The sequence below is a fragment of the Nicotiana tabacum genome, chromosome 8, assembly GCF_000715075.1.
Source record: "Nicotiana tabacum cultivar K326 chromosome 8, ASM71507v2, whole genome shotgun sequence".
NCBI classification, from domain to species: Eukaryota; Viridiplantae; Streptophyta; class Magnoliopsida; order Solanales; family Solanaceae; genus Nicotiana; species Nicotiana tabacum.
In genome coordinates this window covers 123,507,157-123,531,381 of record NC_134087.1, presented here as the reverse complement: position 1 = coordinate 123,531,381, position 24,225 = coordinate 123,507,157, and positions in this window count along the sequence as shown.

The window sequence follows — 24,225 nt, the reverse complement described above, 5'->3', positions numbered from 1 at the left end:
CTAGAGACCAGCGGGGTCGCCTTCACTACTTATCAGTTTTCTGGAGTTGCCTTCACTTGGTGGGAGGCTTTTGAGAGGCATAGGCCTGTTGGTGCAGCACCCCTTACTTGGCAGCAGTTCTCTGTTCTCTTTCTGGAGAAGTATGTTTCTCAATCCCGCAGAGAGGAGCTACGTAGGGAGTTTGAGTGGTTGCGTCAGGGAGAGATAACTATGATGCAGTATAAGATGAGGTTCTACGAGTTAGCTCGTCATGCTATTTGGTTGGTTCCGACATATAGAGAGAGGTAGGAGGTTTGTTGATGGCCTCAATAATCAGCTTCGTATTCTCATGACCAGGGAAAGGGTGATTGGTGCTACCTTTGAGGAAGTTGTAGACATTTCTCGGGAGATTGAGACTGTTCGTCGCTAGGAGCGCGAGGAGAGGGAGGCCAAGAGGCCTCGAGGATCTGGTAGTTACAGTGGTACTCCTTCGAGAGGTCAGTTTCAGCACGGCAGAGGTCGTCCATTCAGGCATGCTCAGCCAACTCGCCTAGGTTATCGTGGAGTGTCATCAGGTCATGGTTCTCACAGTTCTCATCAGGTCCAGTCATCACTTAGTGCCCTTCCAGCTTAGTGCTCGTCCCGTGCTCTATTAGTTCAGGGCTCTTCTATGCAAGGTGCATCTGCTAGTCACTCTAGTGCGAAGGGTTACCTTCAGTCCCCTTCTCCAGCACCTAGGAGTTGTTATGAGTGTGGTGAGATGGGTCATATATGGAGGCAGTGCCCTCGTCATCTTGCGAGTTCATCTCAGCAGAGGGGTCAGTCATCAGCTTCAGCGCCAGTTACTTCATCACCACCCGCCCAGCCAGCTAGGGGTGGAGGTTAGTCAGTTAGGGGTCGCCCCAGAGGGGGAGGTCGATCAGGTGGCGGTCAGACCCGTTTCTATGCACTTCCAGTCAGACTTGATGTTGTTGCTTCAGATTCTGTTATTACAGGTATTGTTTCAGTCTGCCACAAAGATGCCTCTGTATTATTTGATCTCAATTCCACATTTTCTTATATGTAATCATACTTTGCTCGTTATTTGTGTACGCCCCATGAGTTTCTTGCTTCACCTGTTCATGTATCTACCCCGGTGGGCGATAATGTTGTTGTAGACCGTGTGTACTGGTCATGTGTGGTGACTATTGGGGGTCTGGAGACCCGTGTGGATCTTTTAATATTGTGTATGGTGGATTTCAATGTCATTTTAGGCATGGATTGGCTATCTCCGTGTCGTGCTATTCTGGACTGTCATGCTAAGACAGTCACTTTGGTTATACCGGGTGTGCCACGGATTGAGTGGCGAGGTGTGACTAATTATATTCCCAGTAGAGTGATCTCATTCTTGAAAGCCCAGCATATGGTTGAGAAGGGTTGTCTTTTGTATCTAGCCTTTGTGAGGGATGTCGGTGCTGAGACTCCCAGTATTGATTCTGTTCCAGTTGTGAGGGATTTTCCCGATGTGTTTCCTATAGACCTGCCGGGCATGCCACCGGACAGGGATATTGATTTTGGTATTGACTTAGCGCCGGGCACTCAGCCTATTTCTATTCCATCGTATCGTATGGCACCAGTGGAGTTGAAGGAATTAAAGGAGCGGCTTCAGGAACTCTTTGATAAAGGGTTCATTCGGCCTAGTGTGTCACCTTAGGGTGCGCTGGTTCTATTTATGAAGAAGAAGGATGGCACTATGAGGATGTGCATTGATTATAGGCAATTGAACAAGGTAACAATTAAGAACAAATATCCTTTGCCTCGTATTGATGATTTATTCGACCAACTTCAGGGAGCGAGAGTGTTCTCCAAGATTGATCTCCATTCAGGTTATCACCAGTTGAAGATCAGGGACTAGGATATTCTTAAGACAACTTTTAAGACTTAATATGGTCATTATAAGTTCTTGGTGATGTCTTTTGGGCTGACCAATGCCCCAACAGCATTCATGCATTTGATGAACAATGTGTTTTGGCCTTATCTTGACTCGTTTGTCATAGTCTTCATTGATGATATTCTGGTGTATTCGTGTAGTCAGGAGGAGCATGCAGAGCATTTGAGAGTTGTGTTGCAGAGATTGAGGGAGGAGAAGCTTTATGCAAAATTCTCCAAGTGTGAGTTTTGGCTCAGTTCATTGGCTTTATTGGGGCACGTGGTGTCCAATGAGAGTATTCAGGTTGATCCGAAGAAGATAAAGGCGGTTCAGAGTTGACCCAGACCGTCTTCAGCCATAGAGATTCGCAGCTTTCTTGGTTTGGCATGCTATTATTGTCGGTTTGTTCAGGGATTCTCATCTATCGCATCGCCCTTGACCAAGCTGACTCAGAAGGGTGCTTCATTTGTATGGTCGGACGAGTGTGAGGAGAGCTTTCAGAAGCTCAAGACAGCCTTGACCACAGCTCCAATGTTGGTTCTGCCATCAACTTCAAGTTCATATACCGTGTATTGTGTTGCTTTGAGAGTTGGTATTGGTTGTGTTTTGATGCAGGAGGGTAGAGTTATTGCTTATACTTCTCGTCAGTTGAAGCCCCATGAGAAGAATTACCCTGTTCATAATTTGGAGTTGGCTGCCATAGTTCACGCGTTGAAGATTTATATGTATTACTTGTATGGTGTGTCTTGTGAGGTGTTTACTGATCATCGTAGCCTCCAGCACTTGTTCAAACAGAAGGATCTCAATTTGAGGCAGCGGAGGTGGTTGGATGTTACACCCCATATTTTCGTACATAAAAAATACACCATAAATAAATTAATGAGAGATCGAAAATGAGACGTTATGTCCTGCATTTTCGTAAGTTGAAGTTTCATCGTAAGTTAATCGAAGAAAGTTCGGGAATGAGATTTATTTTGGATTATAAGTATTACGCTATTTCAAAAGAGTGATAAGTTAATTCGTGAAGTTGAGAGGGTAAGCAAATCGAAGGAAATGAATTCCATTGAAATTTGGAATTTGGGATAAAATACGGCCCGAGCTAAATACCCGATATTTATGGACTAGTACCATACAACGTACCACATGTCCATGATAATAAGGTGCATGAAGTATGTTAGAAGTGAGCATTATTATAAGTATTTTGGGATAATTTTTAATTATGTGGGTAATTAAATAAATATTGGATTAGTGGGGGGTTAACAAAAGTTAATTAAGTTATTGATAATCTTAAAGCCAACAACGTGGCAGCCATATAACACTAACTAGATGACTAATAAATCTAGTTAAATAGGTGGCAAGAATAAACGAGTCTTGGAAAAAGATAGTAGGACTACTTTAATACTTAAAAATATCCCAAACAAAAAAGAGATATAGTGTCCATGCTTGCTAGCTCTTTTATTTTGGCAGATGTGTAATGAATATGATTTTCATGGACTTTCAAATTGGCAGGCACCACCACCTTGCTGCCAACATCAACCTTCTTTCATTAACCTATTAGAAGTTTTCTTATGATGAAGGTAAAAGCTTAAATTGCCGAAGGTTCACTTACAAAAATTGTGTGAAAAGGGGTTACCTAAAAGAGACCAACGGTAGAAACCTACTGTATAAAAGAATGCTTGACATGTTGCAAACTTGCAGTGTGCATTTATGTTACCCTTTGAATAGCTATATATGCATGGATGTAGGTTCTTCAAATAGAAAGCCAATCAGTTTGAGGCCAGGTAAGTTAAGGCTATTTCTTCTTTCTTTTGGCATAATCTATATGATATGAACGAAACATGCAAATGCACAAATTCCATAAGTGACTTTACTCATAGAAGTAATAGAAATATCTATGTTCTTCAATTCCCATGTGTCATAATATTTTATCATCTGTTCATGGGTCTCAAAAAAATACGAAAGTTAAAAAGATGTTACTTTATGATATTGCTCAAGAGGCAAAGTGGTCTTATGACCTTCCGAATGATTTTATTGACGTACTTTTCATGCATTGCATTCATGTGCATTGACCCATGACCAGATGGCGTTATATACACGTATATATGTAAATATATGTATATGGGATATGGGAAAAGGTTACGGCGTTATATACGCACCACCACCTGATCAGCTGGTATATGATGATGATGTTGCCCACAGTGGCTGAAATATGATTCAAACGGCGTTATATACGCATATATGGGTATGTATTCAAATGGCGTTATATACGCATATATATATATATGTATGTATGTATGTATGTATATGGGATATGGGAAAGGTTATGGCGTTATATACGCACCACCACCTGATCAGCTGGTATACGATGATGATTTTGCCCGCAATGGCCGATATGATATGATGGGATGCCCTCAGAGGCTGATGATGTTATGAAACATGTACATATGCACGACATGACATTCATACGCATATGCATGACGCTAAAAGTATTTCATGATTTACAGAGTTATTCAGACTTATAGGTTGAGTCAAGTACTCTATATGTCTTCCATGTCTCTTATGTATTTATTTATGTGCCTTACATACTCAATACATTATTCGTACTGACGTCCCTTTTGCCTGGGATGCTGCATTTCATATCCGCAGGTCCCGATAGACAAGTCGAGAGCCCTCTATGTATGCAATCAGCTCAGCGGAAGATGTTGGTGCGCTCCATTTGCTTCGGAGTTGCTTGTTTGGTTAGTATGAGTTAGACGTATATTATTTGGTATGGCGGGACTCTGTCTCGACCTTTATGATATTTATGTATTCTTAGAGGCTTGTAGACATATGTCGTATACGTGAAAGATTGTACGGCCCTGTCGGCCTGTGTTTTGGGTTTATAAATGATTATGTTGGCCTATTAGGCCCGTATGTCACGTGTATATGTTGATGTAATAAGAAAAATACGTTACGTTGGTACTCAGTCGAGAAAGGTACCGGGTGCCCGTCGCGGCCCATCAGTTTGGGTCGTGACATTGGAGTTGCTTAAGGATTATAATATCACTATATTGTACCATCCGGGAAAGGCCAATGTAGTGGCTGATGCCTTGAGCTGAAAGGCAGTTAGTATGGGGAGTTTGACATATATTCCAGTTGGGGAGAGACCTCTTGCAGTTGATGTTCAGGCCTTGGCCAATCGGTTCATGAGGTTAGATATTTCAAAGCCCAGTCGGGTATTGGCTTATGTGATTTCTCGGTCTTCCTTATATGATCGTATCAGAGAGCGCCGGTATGATGATCCGCATTTGCTTGTCCTTAAGGACAGAGTTCAGCACGATGATGCCAGAGATGTGACCATTGGTGATAATGAGGTGTTGAGGATGCGGGGCCGGATTTGTGTGCTCAATGTGGATGGGCTTCGGGAGTTGATTCTGGAGGAGGCCCATAGCTCACGGTATTCTATTCATCCGAGTACCGTAAAGATGTATCAGGATTTGAGGTAGCATTATTGGTGGAGAAGAATGAAGAAAGACATTGTGAAATTTGTAGCTTGGTATCTCAATTGTCAGCAGGTGAAATATGAGCATCAGAGACCGGGTGGCTTGCTTTAGCAGATGGATATTCCCGAGAGGAAGTGGGAGAGGATCACTATAGACTTTGTAGTCGTACTTCCATGGACTTTGAAGAAGTTCGATGTTATTTGGGTGATTGTGGATCGGCAGACCAAGTTCGCGCACTTCATTCCTGTATGTACTACCTATTCTGTAAAACGGTTGGCAGAGATCTATATCCGGGAGATTGTTCGTTTGCATGGTGTCCCAATTTCCATCATTTCATATAGGGGCACTCAGTTCACTTTGCAGTTTTGGAGGTCTGTGCAGCGAAAGTCAGGTACTCAGGGTGAGTTGAGCATAACTTTTCACCCTCATATAGACGAGCAGTCCGAGCGCACTATTCAAATATTGGAGGACATGTTGCGTGCTTGTGTCATTGATTTTGGAGGGTCATGGGATCAGTTTCTACCGCATGCAGAGTTTGCTTATAACAACAGCTACCAGTCAAGTATTCAGATGGCACCATATGAGGCCTTTTATTTAGGCGGTGTAGATCTCCAGTTGGTTGGTTCGAGCCGGGTGAGGCTAGGCTATTGGGGACAGTCTTGGTGCAGGATTCCTTAGAAAAGGTGAAGGTGATTCAAGAGAGGCTTCGTACAAAGCAGTCGAGGCAGAAGAGTTATGCTGACAGGAAGGTTTGAGATGTGTCCTACATGGTTGGCGAGAAGGTTCTGTTGAAGGTTTCGCCCATGAAGGGTGTTATGAGATTTGGGAAGAAAGGTAAATTGAGTCCTCGATTCATTGGGCCTTTTGAGGTGCTTCGGAGGATTGGGGAGGTGGCTTATGAGCTTGCTTTGCCACCTAGCTTGTCGAGTGTGTATCAGGTATTTCATATTTTTATGCTCCGAAAGTATATTGGGGATCTGTCTCATGTTTTGGATTTCATCATGGTTCAGTTGGATGATGATTTGACTTATGATGTGGAGCTAGTAGCTATTTTGGGTCGTCAGGTTCGAAAGTTGAGGTTAAAAGATATAGCTTTAGTGAAAGTGTAGCGGAGAGGTCGGCCCATGGAGGAGGCTACCTGGGAGACCGAGCGGGAGATGTGGAGTAGATATCCTCACCTGTTTGAGGCTTCAGGTATGTTTGTTGACTCATTCGAGGACGAACGTTTGTTTAAGTTGGGAAGGATGTGACGACCCGGCCAGTCGTCTCATGAGTTACCGCTCTGTTTCCCCCATTTATGCTTTTTATTGCTTTGTTTAATGGTTCTATATGTGATCGGGTTGATTGGTTAGGGATCCGAAAAGAATTGGTAAGGTTTGAGACACTTAGTCTCTTTTGAAGAAGCTTAAGTATGAAAAGTCAACCGGATGTTGAATTATGTGTTAGAGGGCTCGGATGTGAGTTATGATGGTTCGGTTAGCTTCGGGAGGTGATTTGGGACATAGGAGCGTGATTGGAATGAATTTTGGAGGTCCGGAGTAGATTTAGGCTTGAATTGGCGAAAGTGGATTTTTGGCGATTTCTGGTTGGTAGGTGAGATTTTGATATAGGGGTCAGAATGGAAATCCGAGAGTTGCAATAGTTTCGTTGTGTCATTTGAGATGTGTGTGCAAAATTTCAGGTTATTCGTACGTGGTTTGGTTGGGTTTTTGATCAAAATCGTAATTTAGAAGATTTCGGAATTCTTAGGCTTGAATCCGATGTGTTTTGGTTGATTTGATGTTGTTTGAGGTGTTTTGAAGATTGTTACAAGCTTGAATAATATTTTTGGATGTGATGATGTTTTTGCTTGAGGTTCCAAGGGCCTCGGGGTAATTTCAAATAGTTGACGGAGAGTTGGAGTTTTTGGTAAGCTGCAGATTTTTGCTACTTCTGGTATTTCTGCACTTACGGATTGGGGACCGCAGGTGCAACACTGCATATGCGGGAGAAGGGTCGCAAAAGCAGAAGCTAGGGTAGTTGGCAAGAGCCGCAGAAACGGTCTAGGGGCCGCACCTGCGATGGCGCAGGTGCGGATATTTCATCGCAGATGCAGTTTGGGCAGTTTAAGTGATTTCCGCATAAACGGTTCAAGGACCGCAAATGCGGTATCGCAGAAGCGGGTATATGGTCGCAGATGCAAAAATGCCTGGGTAGAAGGTATAAATGGTGTCCTTCGCCATTTTGAGCTATTTTCACCATTTCTAATTCGGCTTAGGAGCTTTTTGGACGATTTTGAATAGGGATTTCAAGGGAACTTCATTGAGGTAAGGAATTTGGACCTAAAACTCGTTCCTATGCTATTATTTCATAGATTAGAGTTGTAATTAATGGAATCTAAGGTTAAAAATTGGGGAAACTAGGGCTTGGTATTAGAGACCTAGACTTGAGGATTTGAGGGACCTATTGTGGTCGGATTATGGTACTTTTGATATGTATGAACTCGTGGTGAGATAAGGAATCTATTGATGTAAAAATTATCGAATTCCGAGATGTGGGCCCAGGGGTCGGGTTTTGGTAATTTCGGGATTTGTGTTGTAAATTGATTATTTTTGCTTGGTCTTCATTCCCTTAGCATATTTTGATGTCGTGATTCTGATTTTTGTTAGATTCGACGCAAGTGGAGACCGATTCGAGGGGCAAAGGCATCGCGGGCTAGAGATTTGGCCGGATTAAGGTGAGTAATAATTGTAAATGATGTTCTGAGGGTATGAAACCTCGTATTGCACATCATTGTGCTATATTGAAGTGACGCACACGCTAGATGACGAGCGTGGGGTCGTGCACTTTTGGGGATTGTGACTTAGTCCGTTCCGAATGACTATTTTACCGCGTATTTGACTGAAATCTATTTGCTATCATCATTATTTGGGCTGAATGTCATATTTGGGCTTCGTGCCAACTATTTGAACCCTTAGGGGACTTTTATTTATATTTCCTCACTATTTTAACTTTATACTTGAACTCAGCCATGTTATATTTCACTGTTTTCGTACTCAACCATGTTTACTCTATTTTAACACTTAAATGATCTTTTACATGATATTTTGGGATGAGAATCATGTTTTACTATTACCCGAGTGGCTTGTGAGGATTTTGACTGAGTAAGGCTGAGGGCCTGTGTTGTGAAGAAACATTATTGATTATGAGGTCGAGGGCTTGAGATATGTATGCCAAGAGGTGGCTTGTTGATATGAGGCCGAGGGCCTAGTGATGATGCCACGAGATGGCTTGATATTGCGCTTGGGCCGTATGGGGCCCCTCCAGGAGTTTGCACACCCCTAGCGAGCGCGGGTACCCATTGTGACGTGAGATATAGCCCGAGGGGCTGGTATTATTCTGAGATATTGCTCGAGGGGCGGATTTGTTGATATTGTGCCCGAGGGGAGAACCTTTATGTGTTTATTTTCTTAATTGCATGTCCTTTACCTGTTTAAATGTTCGAAAAGGTTTTCATGAAGTTTAATTGCGCTAAATGACTTTCACATATCTTTTACTGATTTTACTGCTTCATTATAGTTTGCAAATGTGTTTTTACGTAATTTCCTGCTTTCAATCTTTATTTATGGTTGTTACTCACTAAGTTGGAGTACTCACTTTACTCCCTGCACCCCGTGTGCAGATTTAGGCGTATCTGGTCCTGCTCCCGAGTGCTGATCTTCCCAGCTCAGGCTGATCCGAGGAGTCTCTAGGTAGCTGTCGGCGTTCGCAGCCCGGAGCTTCTCCCTATCTTATTTCTCCATATTTTTTGTTACTGTATTAAACTTTGTAGTTTTCTCTGAGTATCCCAGATTTTTTAGATGCTCATGACTAGTGACACCCCGGTATCGGGCTGTGTTGGGTTGTATTCCGCATATTACACTATCATCTTCTTAAACCTTGGATTATTTTATCATGCTTTAGACTATTTCTTATTGTTTAATTGTTAGATACTTAAATGGGAAGTGTCGGCTGGCCTTGTCTTCACGAGAGGCATCATTACGACCGGATCTGGGTTTAGGGTCGTGACAGTTGCTTCAGCAGATAGAGATTCTGAAGTGGAAGTGGGAGCGGATCACCATGGACTTTGTAGTTGGGCTCCCACGGACTTTGAGAAAGTTCGATGCTATTTTTATGATTGTGAATCGGCTTACCAAGTCCGCACACTTCATTCCTGTGTGTACTACTTATTCTTCGGAGCATCTAGCGTAGATTTATATCCGGGAGATTATTAATCTGCATGGTATTCCAGTTTCCATCATTTTAGATAGAGGTACTCAGTTCACATCACGGTTCTGGAGGGACGTATAGCATGAGTTGGGTATCGGGTGGAGTTAAGTAAAACATTTCACCCTCAGACGGATGGACAGTCCGAGTGCACTATTCAGATTCTTGAGGATATTCTCCATGCGTGTGTGATTGAGTTTGGAAGGTCTTGGGATCAGTTCTTGCCATTGGCGGAGTTTGCCTACAACAACAGCTATTAGTCCAGCATTCAAATGGCATTGTATGAGGCTTTATATGGTAGGCAGTGTAGGTACCCAGTGGGTTGGTTTGAGCCGGGTGAGGCTAGATTATTGGGCACAAACTTGGTTCAGGATGCTTTAGAGAAGGTTAAGGTGATTTAGGTTAGACTTCATGCGGCCCAGTCCATACAAAAGAGCTATGCGGACCAGAAGGTTCGTGATGTTTCCTATATTGTTGGAGAGCGGGTTCTGCTTCGGGTATCACCTATGAAGGGCGTTATGAGATTTGGGAAGAAAGGGATGTTGAGTCCGAGGTTTATTGGCCATTTTGAGATATTGAGGCATGTTGGGGAGGTTGCTTATGAACTTGCCTTACCTCCCATCTTGGCAGGAGTTCATTCGATATTTCATGTTTCGATGCTCCGAAGGTATCACAGTGATTCGTCACACGTGTGGATTTCAGTTCAGTCTAGTTAGACAAGGATCTATCCTATGTTGAGGAGCTAGTGGCAATATTGGACAGACAGGTTAGAAAGCTGAGGTCAAAGTCATTGCATCAGTGAAGGTTCAGTGGCGGGGTCAGCCGGTCGAGGAGGTAACCTGGGAGACCGATCAGGATATGCGCAGCCATTACCCTCATCTTTTCACTACTTCGGCTATGTCTCTATGCTCGTTCGAGGACGAACGAATGTTTAAGTGTATAAGGATATGACGACCCGGCCGATCGTCTTAAAAATTAATGCCCAGATCCCCTATTAAATGATTTCCCCGTGTTTGTTTCTACTATTATGAGTTACCGGGAGGAATTATTTGGAGTTTCGGAGAGTTTTGGGACACTTAGTCCCTAAATAAAAGCTTAAGTTCTGGAAATTTGACCGTAGTCAGAATAGTATGAAGACGGCCTCCGAATGGAATTCTGATGGTTCTGTTAGCTCCGTTGGGTGATTTCGGGTTTAGGAGCGTATTCGGATTGTGTCTTGGAGATCCGTAGCTAATTTAGGCTTGAAATGCCGAAAGTTGAATTTTTGAAGTTTCTGGTTTGATAGTGAGATTTTGATACGAGGGTTGGAATGGAATTCCGGAAGTGGGAGTATCTCCATAGTGTTGAATATGACGTGTGTGCAAAATTTCAGGTCATTCGGACGAGGTTTGATAGACTTTTTGATCGAAAGCGTATTTTGAGAGTTTTTGAAGTTCTTAGGCTTGAATCTGATGCTAATTGGTGTTTTGATGTTGTTTTGAGCGTTCCTAAGGTTGGAAAAGTTTGAATGATGTTTTAGGATTGGTTGGCATGTTTGGTTGAGGTCCCGGGGGCCTCGGATGAGTTTCGGGTGCTTAACGGAAATTGAATTGGACTTAGGAAGAATTTGAATTGTTGAACCTGTCATAACTGCACCTGCGTGTGTGGGACCATAGGTGCGGTACAGCAGAAGCGGCTAGGTGGCCGCAAAAGTGAGTTTGGTCCAAAGCTCCAAGACCACAGGTTCGGCTGGGTTTTTCGCAAATGCGGTGCCGCATATGCGGCCAAGCGACCGCAGAAGCGGACCCAGACCGTTAAGTGATTTTCGCACCTGCGATGCCTTCTTCTGCAGGTGCGGGACCATAGGTGCACTCCCTTGACCGCAGATGCGGTAATCGCTGGGCAGAAATATAAAATTTCGAGGGTTTAGTTCAAAACTTGGAAAAATCAAATTGGAGCTCGGAGTAGAGCGATTCTGTGGGGTTTTTGAAGAGGAGATTATTGGGTAACAATTCCTTATCCCTTTTTAGTTGTAATCCACTAATCTATTGTTAGTTTTATCATTTAATTTTGGATTGGAGATGAAAATTGGAAGAAAGTTCTTAGACCTAGAATTCGAATTTTGATTGGGAATTTGACCTTGAATTTGGATAATTTTGGTATGCATGAACTCGTGAGAGTATGAGGATTCTGAAAATATAAATTTTACTTGATTCCAAGAGGTGGGCCCGAGGGGTGTTTTGGTCATTTTACCTAATTTCACGTATTAGCTTAGAATTTATTTGTAGAATCAATTACTTGAAGTGTTATTTACATTATGCAATTGAATTGAATAGATTTGGGCCATTTGGAGTCGAGTACTCATGGCAAAGACGTGGTTTCGGGCTGATTTTGAGCTGGTTCGAGGTAAGTGGCTTGCTTAACCTTGTGTGGGGGACATTCCCCTTAGGATTGGTATTGTGGTAATTAAAATGCCTTGTATGTGAGGTGACGAGTGCGTACTTATGCTAATTGTAGAAAATTCAGTTTTCACTAAAGTAGCTTTAATTGTGGTTTCCTTTCCTGTTTATTCTACTTGAAATTTAAGTCTGCTGTTAGCTTAGAGAAGCATGTTTAATTGACTTAATTGCTTTATTGCTTAAACTGCCTTAATTGTATTATGTGAAGCATGTTAGGTTAGAATTAGCTGTTTTACTTTGGTACGAAATTGAGTTTAATTGAGTATTCTTTGTGATATTTTTGTGTGTTTTACTTTGGCACTACGGGACGACATCCCGGGAGATCCCCTGTATGTATTATGTTTTGAGCTGAGGTGCGGGATACCGAGAGATCCCCAGCACGTATATTGAGTATATTAAGAGATCCTCGGGATACCAAGAGATCTCTAGCATATATCGAGGATACCAAGAGATCCTCGGGATACCAAGAGATCCCTAGCATATATTGAAGATACCAAGAGATCCCCGGGATACCAAGAGATCCCTGGCATATATTGAGGGTACTAAGAGATCCTCGGGATACTGAGAGATCCCCGGTTATTATCTTTGTGAAGAGTGGTATTCCTTGTGATTGTTTTTGCCTCTGTTTCAGTTGTTGTTATCCTTATTATCCTGTATTAATTCTTATTGTTATCCGTCAATTGTACTATTTCATCTTATACTGTCACACCTTATATTTCATTTAATCTCAGTAGGGCCCTGACCTTCCTCGTCACTACCCGACCGAGGTTAGGCTTGGCACTTACTAGGTACCGATGTGGTGTACTCATGTCCTTTATGTGCATGTTTTTCATGTGCATATCCAGGTACCTCCACTCAACTTATCACGCTTGAGACGAGGCATTCGTAGAGACTCCGAGGTATATCTGCCGCGTCCGCAGACCAAAGAGTCTCTTTCTACTCTTCCTTTTGTATTAGCCCTTCTGTACTTTCGTTTCTTTGTTAGATATTCTGAAGTTAGATGTTTGTAGACATTCAAAGGCTTGTGATCATGAGATTCCGAGTTTTGGGACAAGTTATTAGTTTCGAGAGTTGTTATTGTGTATGCCGAGCGGCATTTTTAAACTAGTCGTAGAGACTAGTTGTTTATATTGGGACAAGTTTTGGGACACTGTTTTATTTCATTATTTCGGTTTTTAATTATCTCTTCCGCAATTGTTGTTTATATTCCGCATTGTTAGGCTTACCTAGTCGTAGAGACTAGGTGCCGTCACGATGGTTCACGGAGGGCGAACCGGGGTCGTGACAAAAAATTTGTAGCAGTTCTAAATTAAATTTGACACCAGATCGTACTCATAACACCAAGTAGTATCTGGACAAGTTAAGATGCAAGACAAAAGCTAAAATGATAATACTACTGTTAGTCTAAGGGCGCACGGATCTACAATGTTACATCTGGTTCCTGTGGACCTAGTAACTTTTACTCAAATTCTGTATATACACTAAACATTTACTAAATATCTATCAATATATTACCGTAAACCAATTATTATTACATGTTAACTTAAAATCATTGTAAAAAATTCAAAATCTAAATACATCTCGACCATGAGCAGTTGGCAAATTTGTAAAGATGCACCCGAACGTATTGACCAAGGCAGGGGTGGATTCAGTTCAATAGGTACAGATTCCCGTGAATCCAGTAGCTTTTGTCTAGAACCTGTTTTTGTATTAAAAATATTCATTAAATGTATAATGAAATGAAACAATAAAAAAAACAATATTGCAGAGAAAGAGAGATTAATTTTAATTGAATTTTGGGATGATTTACAATGGGGTAAGACCCCTCTAATGATAGGGGGAAAATAACTTAGCCACAAAGTAAAACTCTCTACAAGATAGACATTCATTCTGATTACAATTCTATTCATAACACTCTCCCTTGAATGTCTACTCAATAAGTAATGTGCCTCGTTAAAATCTTAACTAAAATAAAACCCAATAGGAAAAAATTCTGGAAAAGAAAAAAGAGTGCACATGTTTAATAATACGCCTTTTGGTTGCCTCATTAAAAACCTTGTAAGGAAAACCCAGTGGGACAAAATCTTGTAAGGAAAAAAGAGTACAACACGTATTAAACTCCCCTTGATGAGAGCATCAATTCACATCCTTGAGCCTTCGCATCCTAATTTTGTGTACTAGCTTCTTGAATGTTGATGTCGGTAGAGATTTTGTGAACAAATCAGCCATATTATCACTTGAACAAATCTGTTGCACATTCATATCACCATTCTTTTGAACATCATGTGTGAAAAATAACTTTGGTGAAATGTGCTTTGTCCTATCTCTTTTTATGAATCCTCCCTTCAATTGGGCTATGCAAATCTTCGTACAAAATCGTAGGTAGTTTGTCATATTTCAAACCACATTTGTCTCGAATAAGATGTATTCTCAACTTGCTTCATGAATAGCAATTATCTCAGCATGATTAGATGAAGTAGCCATGATTGATTTCTTAGTCCATCGCCAAGATATGGCAGTGCCTCCACAGGTAAACACATAACCTGTTTGAGATAAGCCTATATCGGTAGTTTCTTTTAGATACCTCAATATGTGTTTGATTCCATTCCAATGTCTCCTTGTAGGAGCAGAGCTATATCTTGCTAAGACATTAACTGGAAAGGTTATGTCAGGCCTTGTAGTATTAGCAAGATACATTATTGTACCAATTGCACTAAGATATGGTACTTCAGTACCAAGTAGCTCTTCATTCTCTTCTTGAGGTCGGAATGGATACTTATTCACATTAAGTGATCGAACAACCATCGGAGTACTTAATAGATGTGCTCCATCCATGTAAAACCGTTTCAATACCTTTTCTATGTAGGCAGATTGATGGACAAAAATTCCGTTTGCCAAATGTTCAATTTGCAAACTGAGACCTAATTTTGTCTTTCCGAGATCTTTCATCTCGAATTCTTTCTTTAAATAATCAATTGCCTTTTGGAGTTCTGTAGGAGTTCTAATAAGGTTTATGTCATCGACATATATGGCAAGTATAAAAAATTTCGATGTTGTTTTTTTTTATAAAAACACATGGGCAAATGGCATCATTTATATAGCCTTCCTTTAATAAATACTCACTAAGACTATTATACCACATTCGCCCTGATTGCTTTAGACCGTACAAAGATCTTTGCAATTTGATTGAAAATATTTCCTGAGACTTTGAATTATTTGCGTTAGGCATTTTAAATCCCTCGGGAATTTTCATGTATATCTCATTATCAAGTGAGCCATCACGGTAGGCGGTAACCACATCCATAAAATGCATATCAAGCTTTTCATGGACAACAAAACTAATGAGATAATATAACGTTATAGCATCCATAACAGGTGAATATGTCTCTTCATAATCGACACCGGACCTTTGTGAAAATCCTTGTGCAACAAGGCGTGCCTTATATCTTTGTACCTCATTTTTCTCATTCCTCTTGCGTACAAAGACCCATTTATAGCCAACAGGCTTAACACCATTAGGTGTTCGGACTACATGCCCAAAAACTTCACATTTTGCAAGTGAATTCAATTCTGATTGGATTGCTTCTTGCCATTTTGGCCAATCATGTCTTTGTCGACATTCTCCAACAGATTGATGTTCAATATCCTCACTATCTTGCATAATGCTAGATGCAACATTATATGCAAAGACATAATCCACCACTATATCCAATCATGTCTTTGTTGACATTCTCCAACAAATTGAGGTTCAAGATCCTTACTATCTTGCATAATGCTAGATGCAACAAAAGACATAATCCACCACTATATCCAATCGATTCAAATTTGTCTTAATATCGATTGGATTTATAGATATTTCCTTATTTTCTTGAGTCTTAGTCTCAGTGATTTCCTCATGAATATTAGGATTGGTTAAATCATGGATTTCTTCATGAGACTCTTTCGTAATATCATCTTGATCATTTGTTTTCCTTTTTCTAGGATTTCGATCCTTAGAACCTAATGGTCCGTCATTTTTTAGGCGTGCTTTTGACTCATTAGCTATGACACTAGAAGATTGTCCAATCGGGACATCAATACGGATTGGAACATTCTCTATAGTGATATGAGATTTTGTTATCCTTTTCAGATCAGTAAATGCATCTGGTATTTGATTTGTTATTTTTTGCAAATGAATAATCTTTTGCACCTTTTTTTTACAAATAGAGGCACGTGGATCAAGATGAGACAATGATGGATTTTTTCACAAAATTTCCCGTTTGGTTTCACCATTTTCTCCCCCTAATTTTAAGGAAAAATGTCTCATTGAATCGATAGTCAGCAAATCGAGCAGTGAATAAATCCCCCGTTAATATTTCAAGATAGCAAATAATGGAGGGCGGTTCAAACCCAACATATATTCCTAACCTTCTTTAGGGACCCATTTTGGTGTGATATGGCGGTGCTACAGGCATATATACTGCGCATCCAAAAATTCTTAAATGGGATATATTAGGTTCATGACCCAAAACTAATTGCAACGGGGAATATTTATGATAATTTGCCGGTCTGAGACGAACTAACATTGCTGCATGCAAAATGGCGTGACCCCAAACAGAAGTGGGCAGCCTCGTTTTCATGAGTAACGGTCTTGCTATCAATTGCAGACTTTTAATTAAAGACTACTAGGCCATTTTGAGTGTGAACATGAGCTGCATGATGTTCCACTTTTATCTCAATTGATAAGCAATAATCATTAAATGCTTGGGATGAAAACTCAGCAGCATTATCAAGTCTAATAGACCTAATTGGACTATCGGGGAATTGTGCCCGTAATTGAATTATTTGTGCCATTATTTTGCATACGCGAGGTTGCGAGATGACAATAGAAACACATGAGACCATCTAGAAGATGCATCTATTAAGACCATAAAATATCTAAACGACCCACTAGGAGGGTGAATAGGTCCACAAATATCCCCTTGTATACATTCCAAAAATGCAGGGGACTCAATCCCAATCTTTGTTGGTGATGGTCTAATAATTAACTTGCCTTGATAACAAGAAGTACAAGAAAATTCATTATTTAGAAGAATCTTTAAATTCTTTAATGGATGCCCATTTGGGTTTTCTATAATTCGTCTCATCATAATTGATCCAGGGTATCCCAATCGATCATGCCAAAGTACCAAAGTATTGGAATCAGTAACCTTTTGGTTTACAATAGAATGTGCTTCAGTTACATTAATTCTCGTCCAATACAGGCCATAAGATAAAAATAGAAATTTCTCAATTACCCTTTTATGTCCAGAGACATTCTTGGTAATAATGAGATATTCAAAATTATTCTCATCTATTGTCTCAATATGATATCCATTTCGGCGGATATCTTTAAAACTCAACAAGTTCCTCTTGGACTTGGAGGAGAACATTGCATTCTCTATGATAAGTATTGTTCCCTTAGGCAGAGTTATAGTAGCTCTTCCAGAGTCCTCAATTAATCTACTACTACCAGATATTGTAGTAACATCTACCTTACACATACTTAAATGAGAGAAATATTTCTTTTCTTTGAATATTGTATGTGTAGACACCGGATTTTTGACCATCCCCGAGAATTTTCACATTTTTAGCATAAATATGTAAATTGGATCTAATATAGTCATTTTAAATATTTTACTTTATTTCGTTGCAAAAAGAAAAAATCACAAAAATACATATATAAATTTTAGTTTATGTATTTCTCATAAACGTGAAAAAATACAAAAATTGTACTTTATTTTGGTACTTTATATAAATTCGAAAATTACAAAAAATATAATTCTATTAATGTTTTGTAGTCATTTTAATTTTTGAAAAATACAAAAAATATTACTTTATATTTTATCCTTATATAAAAACGAAAATTACAAAAAAAATAGTTTTATTAATATTTTGTAGCTATTTTAAATCTTGAAAAATATATTAAAAAAATATATAGTTTTGTTTAAATATTAGTCTTATTTTTGTAGTTATTTTGCTTACATAGGATTAGTCGAACAACGTTGTGTTCTTAATCGGGTTCGGGCAAAAGAATAATATTCGGGTTCAAATTACCCGCTTTTAGGCCTAATTTCGGACCTAGCCCATAATAATCCGAGTCCACCACACATGAGGGGACACACGTGGGGAACACGGACGGAATCCCATACACGGGGAACCCCACCACGCGTGGGGAACATAAGCCTCGAACCCCACCACGCGTGGGGCTCATTTTTCCGGGCAAAACCATACAAAATACACGGACAAACATTTTTGGAGGGGAACTTGGAAAATTTGGAGGAGGACTGTTTCATCGTCTTCCTCCTTTCCTCAAGACCAAAAACCTAACAGCAACCCTACTTGAAATACCACCACCAACACTCCAAACCTCGCCGACTGTTCATCGTCTTCCTCCCTTCTTCCTGACGAAAACCCTAAACAAAAACCCTACTGAGACCTACCCAAAACCACCCTCGCACCCCAGCAACGAACCACGACCACCTCCGATCAGCTGCACCCCCAACGTCTGAACCACCGGCGACCATAGCCACCAGCTCCTTTCGTCGACCACCTGCCGAACCAACCAGCCCCACGACCACTTTGCCTCCCCCGTCATAACCAAAACCAAACTACCAGCCCACGACCACTCCTCCTCCTCCTAGCTCCATCGTCGACCACTGCCCGACACCACCACCCAAACACCAGTACCAAACAGACCACCAAACAGGCCCGTCGACAACCACCCAACCCAGCACCTTCCCTCGCGTCGTCACTACCCCCTCGCGGAACTCGAGCAGCTGTTGCTGCGTTGTCAAGCTCTCCATCACGTCCGGAGACCATAACCCAAAACCAGCCATTCTCTCACGTCCGAGCTCCAGCCATTAACCACTGCCCAAACGACCCCTCCTGCTGCAGCTTCACGTACCAGGTGTTGCGCCGGAAAAATACAGCAGCAACCAGACAATCCTTGGTTGTTGACAGTTGTGGGTCCGAGCTTTCTATTTCCATCGAGGTCGTCTTTGGTTCATCGAGGTCCGGTACGTCGAGGTGTTTGTCCGAGGTTCCGTCGTTGTTCGGTGAGATTCGGCTTGAGTTCCGTCGGAGTCGTGTTTGTCGTTCTGAGGTCGTCGAGGTTCAAAGGTTATTGATCTTCATCCTTGTTTCATTTTGTTCGTTTCGCATGTTATGATTCAAGGTGAATGAGAGTATTTGATATTGATGAATGTCGACAATGCAATTTTTGTTGCTTTGTTAAAAATGTTTATTTTTATGGATAGTTACTGCATGTTTAAAGTGAATGTGAGAATGTATGAACGGTTTGTGAGTCGTCTTGGTTGAATCGCTTTTTCATTTTACCATGGATATTATTATTTATTAGAATCGTTGTTTTCATTTAACCTCAGATGACGTCATGGGTAGTAAATCATAATTGTTTTTAGGCTTGCCTTTAATAAAAATGAGACGAGCCTCGAAAAATGCACAAGCTCCGGGGCCCTCACAAAATATATGTATTAAACACTTAGATTCTGGGACGGGCCGATTAGCAAATTTCACGGCCCTACCCAAAATAATAATGCGCTAGTTGCTTTAGGCGCGCCTTTAATAATTTAATTTTCTTAAACTCGGGTGCACGTTTATGTGACCCAAATCCAAATCTCAACGGAGTCGAAATGTGTCTCTAATCACGGGTACATTGATTGTGACGTGGTTTGAGATGCATTTCCATGACGTTGCAAATTCCTTTTAAAAAAAATAATGAATGAGATGAGCCTCGACAAACAAAAATACACAAGCTGCGGGGCCCTCTAAATGTATATGTTAAATACTTAGAATTCGGGACAGGCCGTTTAGCGAATTTCACGGCCTTTTCCCAACATAACAATACGCTAGTTGCTTTAGACGCGTGCTTAATAAATCTTACCTTCTTAAACTCGGGTGCACATTTATGTGACCCAAATCCAAATCTCAACGGAGTCAAAGTGTGTCGACGACCACGGGTACATTGATTGTAACGCGGTTTGAGATACATTTTCACAACGTTGCAATTCTTGATAAAAAAAGTAAATGATAAAAGCGGTTAAAAGTTAAATTTTGCACATAAGTTCACACTTGTATAAAATCAGATAATCAAGCCGAATATAACAGTTGAGCGACCGTGCTAGAACCACGGAACTCGGGAATGCCTAACACCTTCTCCCAGGTTAACAGAATTCCTTATCCGGATTTCTGGTACGCAGACTGTAATATGGAGTCACTCTTTTCCTCGATTCGGGATTAAAATTGGTGACTTGGGACACCCTAAATCTCCCAAGTGGCGACTCTGAAATAATTAAACCAATCCCGTTTCGATTGTCCTTTAATTGGGAAAAACTCCATTGCACCCTCGCGGGTGCGGAAAAGGGAGGTGTGACAGCTCTGGCGACTCCGCTGGGGATCAAAAACCCAGAACCACTGGTTCATGGTTAGAAATTCGAGCTTAGATAAAATCTTATATTTGGTTTTATCTGATTTTTACATGTTTGAGCCTATTGTGCTAAATGCTGCTTTTACCGCTTTGATACTATTTGGACTGTATATATAAACTGTGCCGAAACCCTCTCTTCTCTCTCTTGAGGAGTGCACGCTGGTCGTGACTTCTTTTTGTTAGTGTCATATACCAAAATAGAACGAGGACACGGCGGAGTTGCAAAACCGGATGGCCTTTTGGTTACCGGTACACAGCTCCCATCCTCGGCTCGAGTTATCTGCTCGGGTAAGCCAGGTCTAGAACAAATACCCAGGTTATGAACTTAGTATAACAAAGCCACATGTCGGATCCCTAGTAGGAACGTTTATTTGCATCATGTGCATTTGACTTAGGGGACTCAACACAGGGGTTGAGTCCGTCTAGGACAAGCAACCTGAAAATAATAGACCATCTTTGGCATCCTATGTGCTACATGTTGTATTTATTCAAGGGTGAATGGGTCATTTGGCGGACCAATGATATTTGCGGACAAATGACACTCCTTATCATGCTGATCACACTAAATAAGAAAGTTGCACGATTTTTGATAAGCATGCTATTATATTAATTAAGCACATGGGGAACATTGTGGAATTCAAGAAGCCTTGGTATTCCACATGTCCCCCACGCTTCATTTTTTGAGAAAAGCACATGGGGAACATTTGTGGAATCCAAAAAGTCTTGAAATCCACTATGTCCCCCATGCGTCATTTTTGGGAAAAAGCACATGGGGAACATTTGCGGAATCCAAGAAGTCTTGGAATTCCCTATGTCCCCCATGCCACATTTTTGAAAAATTAATAAATATAATATATATATATATATATATATATATATATATATATATATATATATATATATATATATATATATATATATATATATATATAAAAAAAGCATGGAAATTCAAAAGATTTTGTAATGAAAATTCAAAAAGATTTTTTGTATTTGTCATCATTTTCCACAAATTAGAAAATAACAGTGTAGAGGTCTAACTATTTATTTTAAAAAAAAGACAAATGTCCAAGTAAGTGGTGAAACTCTGCCGAAATTTTGAAAAAAACAAAGAGTGAATGTTTTATGTTTTACGTTAGTTCGTTTGTTTGTTATGAATGAAAAATAATAGTCTGTTTATTTGTTGTGATAAAAAGAAAAAAATAATAAAAAAAAAAAAGAATAGAAAATGAAAAATGGTCTTCTCAAAAATAGTTTATTTGCCCGAACTACGCGGGTTTGATTCTCACCGGATGTAAGATACGTAGGCAACCCTCATCGGGTCCAACCCCCTTTTGCTAAAAAAGCCAAAAACGAATAAGTAATAAAATAAAAAAATATGTCATAAATAAGTCGGGTGATGTCCAACCCACCTTTTGCTAAAATAGCCAAAAACAAATTAAAAAAAATGTCAAAATTTCAATTCTGTCATAAAGAATTTGGGTGATGTTGTTTTGTCATAAATAGTCGAATGTTCCCGAAAGGGACGCCGGAAGGTTGACTTTGCATAAACAGCCACCTTCGGGTCATTTTTTTTAAATTTTGGTCTAGTTGACCCACGCAGCCCTATAAATCTTCGTCCCCGAGGCGCTGAGGGGCCGTGTTTGCAACACCAGGTTTTTATTGTAATTTGAAAGAAAAAAAACAAAGAGCCTGCGGTCAGGTGAATACCGTTTGAATTTTGTCATGATAAGCCGAGCCAGCTTCGGCCGTGTCTTAAACCGTTCTTGCCGAAATAGCCTTAGAGTATCTTTCAGTTGTCGAAAGACTATTTTCGTAAAAGAACGGACGAGTTTGTAAAAGTGTCAAAATAATCCTCCCCGACCTCAAAATTCATGTGAGTTTGGAAGGGGCCACATTTGCAAAAATAGCCGTTTGGTTGCATTTGTCAAACGGGGAAAGAAACTGGCTGTTTATAAAACTTTAACTAGAATGTGTGGAATGTATTGAAAAAAAATATTTATTTATCATTTATTGGTCCGAACTACGCAAGGTCTGATTCATGCGGGGTCATGATACGTAGGCAATCTCCATAAGATTCGACCACAACAAAAAAAATGGAAAATCAAAAAGGAAAAATGAAAAAAATCGAAAAAGAGAAAAGGAAAAAAAATGAAAAATCGAAAGAAAAAGAAAATACAAAATAGAATAAAATACAGGGGTTCCCAAAGTACTTCAAAGGGGCAAATAAGCAAGCTGGGATGACGCATGTTGTTTGAAGCAAAGCATGTTAGAAACGGTTAACTGCCTAGGTGCATTGCATCCTCAATGTGTTGTTATCAAATCTGTTAAACTCTAAACGTTAACAAGTTTGTTGTTTTCCGAATCTCAAACAGTTAGTTGTTAAAGAATTCTGGCAACACACCCTTACCAAACTAGATCAAAAGGACCGATAACAACAAGCATGACTACTTCAGAGAATAGTACCGAGGAAGAAAGGCCGATGAGCCAGTTGTTAAAGGAAGCGATGGAAAAGATAGAAAGAATGGGACTAGAGATGAATGCAATGCAGCTAGCTTTAGCCAAAGCACAAAAGAGCCCTGAGCCACTAGGGCACGTGCCCGAATACCCCCACTCCGACCCTTTAACAAGCCTCCCAAATCATTGTTGTCTTCAGGAGAGAAGCCCCCATGATTCCCAAGCTCCACCATCCCATCAACCTCTCCCAACACCAAATATTCCCACTTTTGTGGGACCCACATCAGCCACCCTGCAAAGAACGACCAGTGAGCCATCATTTCAGGCTCACGATACGCAATACTATCCCCCTGAGCCCATATTCCATGCCCCCGAACCACAGGCCTACAGCCCACACTTGGAGGTACCGGCAGAGATTGAAAAGCCGGTTAAAACCCCCAAACAGGATGAGGTATTGAGAAAGTTCAAAAGCCTGGAGCAGTCCTTCAAGAACCTGCACGGATTGGGCAACCAAGTCAGCGTAGCTTACAAAGATCTATGCCCTTTCCCGGACGTCCAACTCCCGGCTGGTTTCAAGATGCCTAAGTTCGATTTATATGAAGGGCACGGTGATCCCATGGCACATTTGCGGGGATTCTGTAGCAAAATGAGAGGGGCAGGTGGCAAAGATGAGCTGCTGATAGCTTATTTCGGCCAAAGTCTGAGTGGATCGGCACTAGAATGGTATACCAGGCAGGATTCCAGCAGATGGTACACTTGGGATGATCTGGCGCAGGCTTTCGCAGGTCATTTTCAATACAATCTCGAGAAAGTCCCTGATCGTCTCACATTGCTGAGGACTGGAAAGAAGCCTGGGGAAAGTTTTCGTGAGTTTGGTTTCCGCTGGAGAGAACAAGCGGCCAGAGTTGATCCTCCCATGAAAGAGGGAGAAATGGTGGACTACTTCTTGCAAACATTGGATCCAACTTACTTTGGTCACTTGGTGACAACGGTTGGGAAATCTTTCAATGAAGTGGTAAAGATAGGGGTCATGATAGAGGAGGGTCTAAGGTCTGACAAAATCCTAAATTACTCAGCGCTCAAGGCAACGACCCAGGTTATTCAGAGCGGCGCGGGAGGTGCGCTCGAGGTCGCATCAGTCGAAGCAGGTACTGGGTCCAAATTCAGAGGTCCTTCCCCTCACTACCGGCCCAGGCCCAGTCATCCAAATTATCCACACACTCCATACAACCTTCCACAACCATACTACCCACC